This window comes from Neolamprologus brichardi, chromosome 18, assembly GCF_056152115.1.
Source record: "Neolamprologus brichardi isolate AB-2024 chromosome 18, ASM5615211v1, whole genome shotgun sequence".
Classification (NCBI taxonomy): Eukaryota; Metazoa; Chordata; class Actinopteri; order Cichliformes; family Cichlidae; genus Neolamprologus; species Neolamprologus brichardi.
This window is the reverse complement of record NC_142121.1, coordinates 2,255,522-2,267,568: the sequence shown is the minus strand read 5'-3', so window position 1 is coordinate 2,267,568 and position 12,047 is coordinate 2,255,522. Positions and strand designations below refer to the sequence as shown.

The 12,047-nt window shown below is 39.2% G+C and overlaps 1 pseudogene; it reads right to left on the bottom strand.

The window, feature by feature from the left end:
- Positions 1-5,824: 5,824 nt before the first annotated feature.
- LOC148097265 (uncharacterized) lies at positions 5,825-6,585 on the bottom strand (annotated as a pseudogene).
- Between the last annotated feature and the right edge of the window lie 5,462 nt (positions 6,586-12,047).

Here is a 12,047-nt window from a genome sequence, read left to right as displayed (position 1 = left end):
ATAATCACACCAAGAAACTTATGTTCAAGTACTCTTTCAATTTCCACACCATCTATATGAATCTGCACTTGTGCATTTCTAAGGGAATTCCCAAATAAGATTATTTTAGTTTTACTTAGATTTAGCGATAGTTTGTTCCTGTTAAACCATTTTTTAATTTTGCACATTTCTGATGTAATTGTATCCAGCAGCTCCTTTAGATTCCCCCCAGAACAAAAAATATTTGTGTCATCTGCAAATAATACTAATTTTAATATATCAGATGCCTTACAAATATCATTTATATAAATAATAAATAATTTTGGACCCAGTACAGAGCCTTGTGGAACACCACAAGCAATGTCCAAGCATGATGAGGAATGGACACCCAGCTTCACAAATTGTTTCCTGTTACTTAAATAATTTTTCACCCATTGCAGTACAACCCCCCCTGATCCCGTACCGTTCCAGTTTATTAATTAATATGTCATGATTGATTGTGTCGAATGCTTTCTTGAGATCCAGAAATACTCCAGCTGCATACTGTTTCTGATCTATAGCATTCGTAATCTCCTCAATTGATTCGATTAATGCCAGAGATGTTGATCTTTTTGATCTGAATCCATGTTGACTGTCAGAGAGTAATTTATATTTATCTAAGAATTTGTCTAATCGTCTATTAAACAGGTTTTCTAGGATTTTGGAGAATTGTGGTAGTAAAGAAACAGGCCTGTAGTTTGTGAAGTGGCGTCTATCCCCAGTTTTATACAGCGGCACAACTTTAGCTATTTTCATTTTGTTTGGCACTTTTCCCGTCTGAAATGATAAGTTGCAAATATATGTTAGAGGTCCTACAATTCCTTCAATGACCTTCTTGACAATTTTCATGTCAATATCATTACAATCAGTTGATGTTTTATATTTACACCTGTGTACAATGTCAATTATTTCTTTTTCCTCCACTGATGTGAGGAACATTGAGTTAGGGTTCCTATCAATCAGGTTTTCACTACAGTCTACTGATGGCAGTGACTCAGGAATTTGTTCTGCCAGTTTTGGTCCAATATTTACAAAATAATGATTAAAGCTGTTGACCTTATCAGCAGTGTTTTCCATAATATTGCCATTGTCGATAAAGTATTGAGGATAACTTTGCTGTCCAGAATTATTTTTAATGATACCATTTAAAACATCCCATATTCCCTTCATATTATGTTTATTGTTGTTCAATATTTTACTATAATACTCCTTTCTACATACACGTATAATATTGGTCAACTTATTTTTGTATTTTTTATATTTATTTTCAGCATCCTTTGTTCGTTGTTTTAGGAATTCCCTATAGAGTGTATTTTTCTTTTTACATGCATTTTGTAAACCCTTAGTGATCCATGGTCTATCTGAATATTTGTGCTTTCTGTTGTATTTTATTGTTGGACAGTTTTTTATTGTACAATTCCATGAATATTCTTAAAAATATGCCATATGCAATATCAATATCAGTTTCTTTGTACACATTGTCCCAGTCCTGATTTAATAGATCATTCTTAAGTGCATTCATAGTTTCTTCTGTCCTTACACGTCTGTATCTCAGTTGTTCTTCATGCTGATTTTTCTTATAATTAGTGTCATAAACTGCAAAAACTGGTAGGTGATCACTGATGTCATTAATTAATATTCCGCTCATAATCTTGTTTTCCATATTGTTAGTGAAAATATTGTCAAGTAAGGTGGCACAATGTGGTGTAATTCTACTAGGCCTGGTTATTTTAGGATGTAAACTCAAACTGTACATAGTGTTTAGGAATTCGTCGGTCATTTTATGCTTTTTCAGATTCAACAGGTCAATATTAAAATCCCCACAGATAAACATAACTTTTTGATTTGTTTTAGAGAACATTTCCTCTATGAAGTCATTAAATACTTGAATACTAGAGCCAGGTGTTCTATATATACACAGCTAATTATTACATTTTTCTCTTTTTCCTTAAAAATTTCAATTGTTATACATTCTAATAAATTATCAATTACAGTTGTCGTGCTTTCTACCACCTTGTAATTTAGGTTTTTATCCACATACACAGCTACTCCCCCTCCACTCTTGTTCCTTCTATTTACAAAATTCACTTCATATCCCTCCAGTCCAAAGTCCAGTCCTTTCTCCGCATTGATCCATGTTTCAGAAATGGCAATAATTCCAAATGGATTTGTCAACTCATTTAGATATTCCTTTATAGTACATGACTTAATAATTGATCAACAAATTGATTTACTCTGCCTTACAGAAACCTGGTTGCAGCAGGATGATTATGTTAGTTTAAATGAATCAACACCCCCGAGTCATTCTAACTACCAGAAATCTCGAAGCACAGGTCGAGGGGGCGGTGTGGCAGCAATTTTTCACACCAGTCTATTAATTAATGAAAGACCCAGACAGACTGTTAATTCATTTGAAAGCCTGATGCTTAGCATTGTCCACCCCAGCTGTGAAACTCAGAAACCAGTCTTACTTGTTATCATCTATCGTCCACCTGGGCCTTACACAGAGTTTCTGTCTGATTTCTCAGACTTTATATCTAATTTAGTTCTGAGCTCAGATAAAATAATTATTGTGGGTGATTTTAACATCCATGTTGATGCTAAAAATGACAGCCTCAACATGGCATTTAATCTGTTGTTAGACTCAATTGGTTTCTCTCAAAATGTAAAAGAACCCACCCACCACTTTAATCACACTCTAGATCTTGTTTTAACATATGGCATAGAAACTGAACATTTAACAGTGTTTCCTGAAAACCCTCTCCTGTCTGATCATTTCTTGATAACATTTACATTTACAATAATTGATTACGCAGCAGTGGAGAGTGGACTTTATCAAAGTAGATGTCTTTCTGAAAGCGCTGTAACTAAGTTTAAGAATATAATCCAGCCACTATTATCATCGTCAATGCCCTGTACCAACACAGAGCAGAGCAGCTATCTGAACGCTACCCCAACAGAGGTCGACTATCTTGTTAATAATTTTACCTCCTCACTACGTACGACTCTGGATACTGTAGCTCCAGTGAAAACTAAGGTCTCTAATCAGAAGTACCTGACCCCGTGGTATAATTCTCAAACACGTACCCTAAAGCAGATGACTCGTAATCTGGAGAGGAAATGGCGTGTCACAAATTTAGAGGATCATCATTTAGCCTGGAGAAATAGTTTGTTGCTTTATAAGAAAGCCCTCCGCAAAGCCAGAACAGCTTACTACTCATCACTGATTGAAGAAAATAAGAACAACCCCAGGTTTCTCTTCAGCACTGTAGCCAGGCTGACAAAAAGTCAGAGCTCTTTTGAGCCAACCATCCCTTTAACGTTAACTAGTGATGACTTCATGAACTTCTTCACAAATAAAATTTTTATCATTAGAGAAAAAATTACCAATAATCATCCCACAGATGTAATATTATCTACAGCTACTCTTAGTTCCATTGATGTTAAGTTAGACTCTTTTTCTCCAATTGATCTCTCTGAGTTAACTTCAATAATTACTTCCTCCAAACCATCAACGTGTCTTTTAGACCCCATTCCTACAAAACTGCTCAAAGAAGTCCTGCCATTGATTAATTCTTCGATCTTATATATGATCAACCTATCTCTAATAATCGGCTATGTACCACAGGCCTTCAAGGTGGCTGCAGTTAAACCTTTACTCAAAAAGCCATCTCTAGACCCAGCAGTCTTAGCTAATTATAGGCCAATCTCCAACCTTCCTTTCATATCAAAAATCCTTGAAAGAGTAGTTGTCAAACAGCTAACAGATCATCTGCAGAGGAATGGTTTATTTGAAGAGTTTCAGTCAGGTTTCAAAGTTCATCACAGCACAGAAACAGCTTTAGTGAAGGTTACAAATGATCTTCTTATGGCCTCTGACAGTGGACTCATCTCTGTGCTTGTCCTTCTTGACCTTAGTGCAGCATTCGATACTGTTGACCATAATATCCTATTAGAGCGATTAGAACATGCTGTAGGTATTACAGGTATTGCACTGCAGTGGTTTGTATCATATCTATCTAATAGACTCCAATTTGTGCATGTAAATGGAGAGTCCTCTTCACACACTGAGGTTAATTATGGAGTTCCACAGGGTTCAGTGCTAGGACCAATTCTGTTTACATTATACATGCTTCCCCTAGGCAGCATCATTAGAAGACATAGCATACATTTTCACTGCTATGCAGATGACACCCAGCTCTATCTGTCCATGAAGCCAGATAACACACACCAATTAGTTAAACTGCAGGAATGTCTTAAAGACATAAAGACTTGGATGGCCACTAACTTTCTGCTTCTTAACTCAGATAAAACTGAGGTCATTGTACTCGGCGCTGAAAAGCTTAGAAATATGGTATCTAACCAGATTCTTACTCTGGATGGCATTACCTTGGCCTCCAGTAACACTGTGAGGAACCTTGGAGTCATTTTTGACCAGGATATGTCCTTCAACGCACATATTAAACAAATATGTAAGACTGCTTTCTTCCATTTGCGCAACATCTCTAAAATTAGAAATATCCTGTCTCAGAGTGACGCTGAAAAACTAGTTCATGCATTTATTACTTCCAGGCTGGACGACTGCAATTCATTATTATCAGGATGTCCAAAAAACTCACTGAAAAGCCTTCAGTTAATCCAAAATGCTGCAGCAAGAGTACTGACAGGGACTAGAAAGAGAGAGCATATTTCTCCTGTTTTGGCCTCCCTTCATTGGCTTCCTGTTAAATCCAGAATTGAATTCAAAATCCTGCTCCTCACATACAAGGTCTTAAATAATCAGGCCCCATCTTATCTTAATGACCTTGTAGTACCATATCACCCTATTAGAGCACTTCGCTCCCGCTCTGCAGGCCTACTTGTTGTTCCTAGAGTATTTAAAAGTAGAATGGGAGGGAGAGCCTTCAGTTTTCAGGCCCCTCTTCTGTGGAACCAGCTTCCAGTTTGGATTCGGGAGACAGACACTATCTCTACTTTTAAGATTAGGCTTAAAACTTTCCTTTTTGCTAAGGCATATAGTTAGGGCTGGACCAGGTGACCCTGAATCCTCCCTTAGTTATGCTGCAATAGATGTAGGCTGCCGGGGGATTCCCATGATGCATTGAGTTTTTCCCTTCCAGTCACCTTTCTCACTCAGTATGTGTTAACAGACCTCTCTGTATTGAATCGTATCTGTTATTAATCTCTGTCTCTCTTCCACAGCATGTCTTTTATCCTGTCTTCCTTCTCTCACCCCAACCGGTCGCAGCAGATGGCCGCCCCTCCCTGAGCCTGGTTCTGCCGGAGGTTTCTTCCTGTTAAAAGGGAGTTTTTCCTTCCCACTGTCGCCAAAGTGCTTGCTCATAGGGGGTCATATGATTGTTGGGTTTTTCTCTGTATCTATGAAGCGCCTTGAGGCGACTTTTGTTGTGATTTGGCGCTATATAAATAAAATTGAATTGAATTGAATTGAATTGAATTGAATTATATTGTTGAAGTTGGCATACAGACTTCTGCTATTAAAATGGATTATTGATAATTTATTTTCCGTGTTGATGGTGTGCTTAAACTGTTCATCAGTGAAGTAGCAGCAGTTACTGCTGATGTTGTAGAAGAAGTTATTTTCCGGGTCTATATCCTTTTCTAAGTCTAGAACATTATGGTCTGTGTATCGAAATGTTTTCAGTTCAAGATTATCATAAAGAGAATTCCAATGAGTTATACTGATATTGTTGTCGGATGCAGATGAAGCTCTTTTGGACTGTGCCATGTGTTGTGATGTGTGTCACATCACATGTGTATTCATACCTTCAGAGTAAGTTGAACCTCAGTATTTGTCCAGCTCCTCCATATTTCTGATGACCAACACTTTGGCTTGTTCCGGTGTTCCATTGAGTTTAATGAATACTTTGCAGTTGGTGGTCCATGTATTTTGAATTTTTCCCTGTTTCTTCAAGTAACGTGCCTTCCTGGCAATGTCCGCATTTCTTTTTATCAGATGTTCATTCATGAAGACATCGGATCCTTTCAGTTTCTTTCCTTGTTTTAACAGTGCTGTTTTGTGTTTTCTGTTTGCAAATCTCACAATGATGGCTGGTTTGTCACTGTCATTTTTTCGGGGTAGAGGGTTGCAAGCCTCAATGTTGTTATAATCCACTTCCACACCTTTGGACCGTAGAAAGGTAGCCACTTGATGCTCCGTGGAGTTGACATCTTCCTCTCCTGGCCCTCCTACATTGTCGGCGGCGACCGCCCGGGCCTATGACCGGGGTTTGATGCGAAGCCCCGTGATGATGACATCGTTCATCCGGGTGTACTGCTCCAAATCCGCCACTCTGTTCTCCAGGTACGCCAGCCGCCGATCCTTCTCGGCGTTCTGGATGCGGAGAGCCTTAACTTCCTCGACCAGGTCCAGGATGGCTTTCTGCTGCAGTTTGACAGTAGAAATCTCCTCTGTCATAAACTCCAGCGACTTCTTAATATCGTCACCTTCCTCGGCTGACAGAACTTTTTTCGGGCCCATGCTTGTAGCGTTGCCGTGACGACCGGCTAGCTAGTTGATGCTAGCGTCCTTCCTCTCTCTCACCGCTACGGTTCAAAAACGTCAAGTTGTGAGTTTTCGAGAGGTCGCAAATGACGAGCCACCACTTCTGGACGGTTTCCCACACACGCTCTCAAAGTTTAGTATCCGCGGAGAGCTGCCGTTTTCAGGAGATATGTTAAGTTTGTCAACGTTTCTGCTCAGAGAACCTGTTGCTGACCACTTAGTGATGGGATTTGCTTTAATTAATTTATTATTAACAACAATATAAAATTATGCACAAAAGGAATTACTAATGTAAAAATAATATGTGGTTTTATTTATATATGTTTATATATAAATATATGCGGTGGCCTCTAGAGACAAAACACGTACAAACTCCAAAACACATTTCTAGCGTTAACTGAACTTCCAAAACAGCTACCTAGATCACTTAAATTATACAATTTAAAGCATATGTGTATTGTTTGTGTATTTATACACAGGCACTCATATATATTCAAATAATTAAAAAAAATAAATTTCATTTACCTGTTACTACCACACACCAAAACCGGTCGTTGGTACTTGCTGGCTTGTGTAGCCACTAGGTAACAAAAGCTCAATACTGCCCCTAGCATCCTGGAGTATCCTATTCACATTTCAACTTTTAACTATTTAAATTTTCAGCTTTTTCCTTTTAAACAAATTTAAAGTGAAACAACACAAAACACTGCAAACCACAACAAAATTAAATATAAATTAAAATATGAAAACAAAAAGATGCACATTCTCTGTCATATGGACCTGCATGAATAACTTTCGGAATCCTTTATCATCTGCAACTGAAAATAGTTGTGGATGATTACTATACCTTTCTAATGTGACGTTGTTGTCCCTGGCTCTCTTTCTCTCTCTCTCCCTCCCGCTCTGTTCCTGTGCTACTGCGAGTGTAACTAGACCCAGACCAACAGTATTGTTTGACTGATGGCCCTTAATATAAAGACTTCGGACTTTACGTTTCCCAATTTTTGCTTTAAGTTATTTTGTTATTTACATAATAATGTAAATAAGCTAATAATGATCCTTATTGCTGTTTTAGAGGAGCCCAGATGAATCTTGAACAGCACATATAGTTTTTTTAAAATTATTTATTTTTAGCTGGTTTGCTAGAAATTGACCGGATTTATTACTATGTTCATAATTTTGTAAGCGTAGTCTTTGTACTAAGAATTTTTGTTTTTTTTTTATCAATTATCTCATTTAATTCTAGTATTGTTTTGCGTATTTTGTTCAATGTTTCCTGATCTTGGTGGGAAGCGTAGGCTTCTTCTAGTGATTTGATGGTTTTTTCTAATTCCTGAATATTTTTGTTTTCTTTTTTCTTTTTATGTGATGAGAAAGAAATTATTTTACCTCTCATCACAGCTTTCCCTGCTTCCCATAAAACAGAAGCTGATGTTCCAGGAGTGTCATTATAGTCTAAATATGAAGTCCACTCTTTTTTAAAATATTTAATAAAGTCTTCATCTTTGAGCAGTGATGTATTAAATCTCAAGTTTTTACTTGGCATAGTATTATTCTTGTGCATTAGTGTTAAAGATACAGGAGCATGATCGCTGACAGCTATAGGGTGAATCTCAGTGTCTGAAATGTCGCTCAGCAGTGAGCTGCTGACCAGAAAATAATCCAGATGAGAGTAGGAGTAATAAACATGTGAGAAATAAAGTATATTCCTTACTGGTGGGGTGAAGGGAGCGCCATGCATCGCAAAGACCAAAGTCGCTCATATACTGTTTGATTATATTTGTGGACTGCCAATTACACTGAGTTCCTGCTGTGTTGAGCCTATCCATTTCTTCATTTAGTCCAAGGTTGAGGTCGCCTCCAAGCACAAGTGTGCCATCTAAGTGTTCAGAGAGTGCACTGAAAAAAACGTGAAAGAATGAGGGATCATCAACATTTGGACCATATACACTTACAATACATAGCTTTTTATCACGTATAGATAGTTTAATGATTAAGAATCTGCCCTCTGGATCTATAACTGTATCAAGTACTGTGAAATTAATATTTTTATGTATTAAAATTGCTACTCCCCTTTGTCTAGAATTATAACAAGTTGAGAACACATTAGGAAACTCAGGTGTTTTAAGTTCATTCGAACCTCTAAGAGGTCTGTGGGTCTCTTGTAAAAGGACAACATCTGCCTGTAGTTTTTTGAGTTGGTTAAATATTTTTAACCTCTTTTCTCTGGAGCCAGCTCTACCCTACGCTTTACATTCCATGTAACAAACCTCAGTGCACCCATAGATGTCTGTGCATAACTAGGGGTGTACTCTGTGTGTGTCGCTTAGACAGGTGGAGAGAATACATCACTTGTTCATAAATAAAGAGGAGAGAGAGAAAAAATGTGTGGCGAGATGCTCCCTGAGTCTGACTATGTGTTTGCATATTTACTAATATGAGTACGCTTGGCTTAAGTGTGTATATCCTGTAGGTCTGTGTGCGCTGTCTGACTGATGTAAATGTGCTGCCGTTGAGCGCATGACTGTGCATGATCGTGCTGTGAGTATGTGTTGAAATAAATGATGTTGTTTGTGGATGAGTGTGGAAGCAGGTGATCGAAGCAGTGAAAGAAATAAAGAAAGAAACCAAGGACGAGGGTGAGCAGCATAAAAACAAGAGGGGGAAAAAGAGAGAAAAAAACGAGAAGGAAAAAAAAAACAAAAAGAAAAAACAGAAACATTCCAATTAAATCACTGACGGAGAGTGACGGTGTTAATTCTGCTATGAAATAACACTTAAGATGCGATTTGATACCGGTAAGTTAAACAGATGTTAATGCAAGTTAGTGTGAGTGGATGGGGAAAGGGTGTAGCGGATTCTTATCTGGTGTGAGGTTAATACAGCCACGGAGTGATGTTGGGGTCGCGGTGGAGCTGTCCGTCCACGTACAGCCGGTCCACAGTGATGACAGCGCGGGAGCCCTTCTGGATGAAGCCGCGTCGGATTGGGAAGAGGACCCTGCGTCGTTCCAGGATCTCTTTAGGGAACTGGTCGTTCACGCTGAAGTTCGTTCCTGTTAATTCCCTGACGCGGCTTTTCACATGTTGCTTTTGTTTGAAGTGGCCGAATTTGGCCACAATAGGACGTGGTCTCCCGGCCGTAGCCCGAATGGGGCCGAGGCGATGCACCCTATCGAAGACGATGTTCTTCACCGTGTCCTCCAGCAGCTTCAGGTGGGTTTTGACAAAGCTTTTTACCGTGGTCTCCGCGTCCTCTCCAGCGGCTTCTGGAATACCAGAAAATACCAGATTATCACGCATGCTACGAGCTTGTAGATCAATAACTGTTTCTTTTATTTTTTTTATTTTCTCTATTTACCTGAGTAACATTGTCTGTGAGAGATTTCACCGACTCCCTTAGCGTGGCATTTTCAGCAGCGAGCGTTTCCACCTGCTGCTGGCTGAACTCCAGGGATTCTCGCAAGGATTTAAATTCCCGGTGAAGAATCTCCACCAGGGACAGCCTTGCGTCGAAACTGGACAATTGTTTGTCAATTGACTCCAGTATGTCGACAATATCTTTGCCGGCTGGCAATGTTGTGCCGGGGGAATCTGCCGGGCGTTGTCTTTTCGATGACGGCGTCTCAGATTTGGCCGGGGAAGCTGCACTCTGGGCCTTCTTCATTACGAGATCCTGGAAGCACTGGTCAATGTAATCTTGGAGAGCCTCTAAACTCTCCCTGTTGTTCTCCAGGGTGTTGGAGATGATTTAAACAAATGTTGTTAGTTATAAGACAATTGATAAGTTTATTTGGTAATACTGAAGCTTAAATGAATTTGTTCAAATCTAAACTACCATTTGCTTTAATTCTCCGTCAAAATCTCCGGCGTCTGACGTCAGTTACAACATGAGTCGCTTACCTTGTCCGTCACCCTCCTTGTCCGTCCTTACAAATAAGTCTTATATTGATTTGAGTTCGTTGCGCTATGCTGCTTTGTTCGCGGTGGCTTTGCGGGCTAATGCTTGTTGTGTTTTGTAGGAAAACCAGCTTACAAAATGCAGGAATGCGATCCAGACTGGGCCCCTCTATCAGCCTGGGTCATACCGAGTTTAAAGCTGCTACCACAGCGAGATTTGATCGGCTAAGAGAGAGAGAGCGATATCAAAGCAGCCACGAAAAGTCCCGCATATATGTGCCCAAGTGTTGTATTGAAGCACTCAAGTCATGAATAACTGTTTTCCATTATGTTGTTTTAAAATGTTGGACGTTTTTTTGCATTGTTGATGTGTTTTTCACCGAAGCAGCTAATAAAGCACAATGGATTTATGTAACAATTTTGCCTTTTTCTTGTGAGATTCTATAATAGAATGAAACAATAATGCCAGTTATTAAATTGACAATAAATTGAGTGAATTATGAAACATGTATTTTATTCCTATTAGATCTGAAAATGTTGTGTAATACTACAACCTGAAAGGACAATTAGATTGCGTTGGCCTGTACAGGAGATAAAGGAAAAAAATTTACAGCAGCTGTGAAATGGAATAGTCCAAATCACCAAAGTAAACTGGACCTGGGCTTGTTGCAGGGATCTGAAGTTACTAAACATTTTCTTAGGACCATATAATAATAAATATGTGCGTGATTAAAGTTGGGCAGCACGTTAACGTCCTTATTCCACTATGTTGATTTTTTCCTCGTACTTTTTTCTTTGCCTTTTCGTCAAGTCTGTCTTCGTACGGACCTGCCGTGTTCTCCTTCGTTTTGTACATAACTGTTTTGGGGGCAAATAAGATGCAAGTAGGGATTAAAACCACAGAATTAATGATTGCTGGTGCTCGAAATGCTAACGCTTGTGCAGTGTTTTGGTTTTGTTGCCACTCGTACCCACAATGCAATGCGCGAAAGTCACGTGGTCTTTCAATCTCTATTGTGGCCAAATTCGGCCACTTCAAACAAAAGGAACAGGTGAAAAGTCACGGCAGGGAATTAAAAGGAACGGACTTCAGCGTAAACGACCAGTTCCCAAAAGAGATCCAAGAACGATGCAGGGTCTTCTTCCCAGTACGACGCGGCTTCATCCAGGAGGGCTACCATGTTGTCATCGCCGTGGACCGGTGTTCCAGATTAAGTGGCGTCATAGATCAACTGGCTTTGGTCGAACAGATGTGTGGTAGACTTGCTTTTCAGGAGCCGCTACTCACAAAACAGCAAATAAATACCAAATGTGTCATCTGTGACACTTGTGAGGTTATCTCAAACACACTCCGTCAGTCTTGATGCTCTTGAACAACAAAATGTTAAAAAATGTTGCGAGTTTACCTGGTGATTGTCTTATGCGCGACGCGATCACGGAAAACAGCAAACAATTAACACCACGTCGATGCTGTTCACAGGACAGCAAGAGTAAACGATCGGGAGACTCTAGTCGTCGTTATCGTTTTATTTCTCCGATTTCAGCGTTTTTGCTTCACAACTAAAGCGAGCAGTTTTACTTTGTGCACTAACATGGACTCGAGT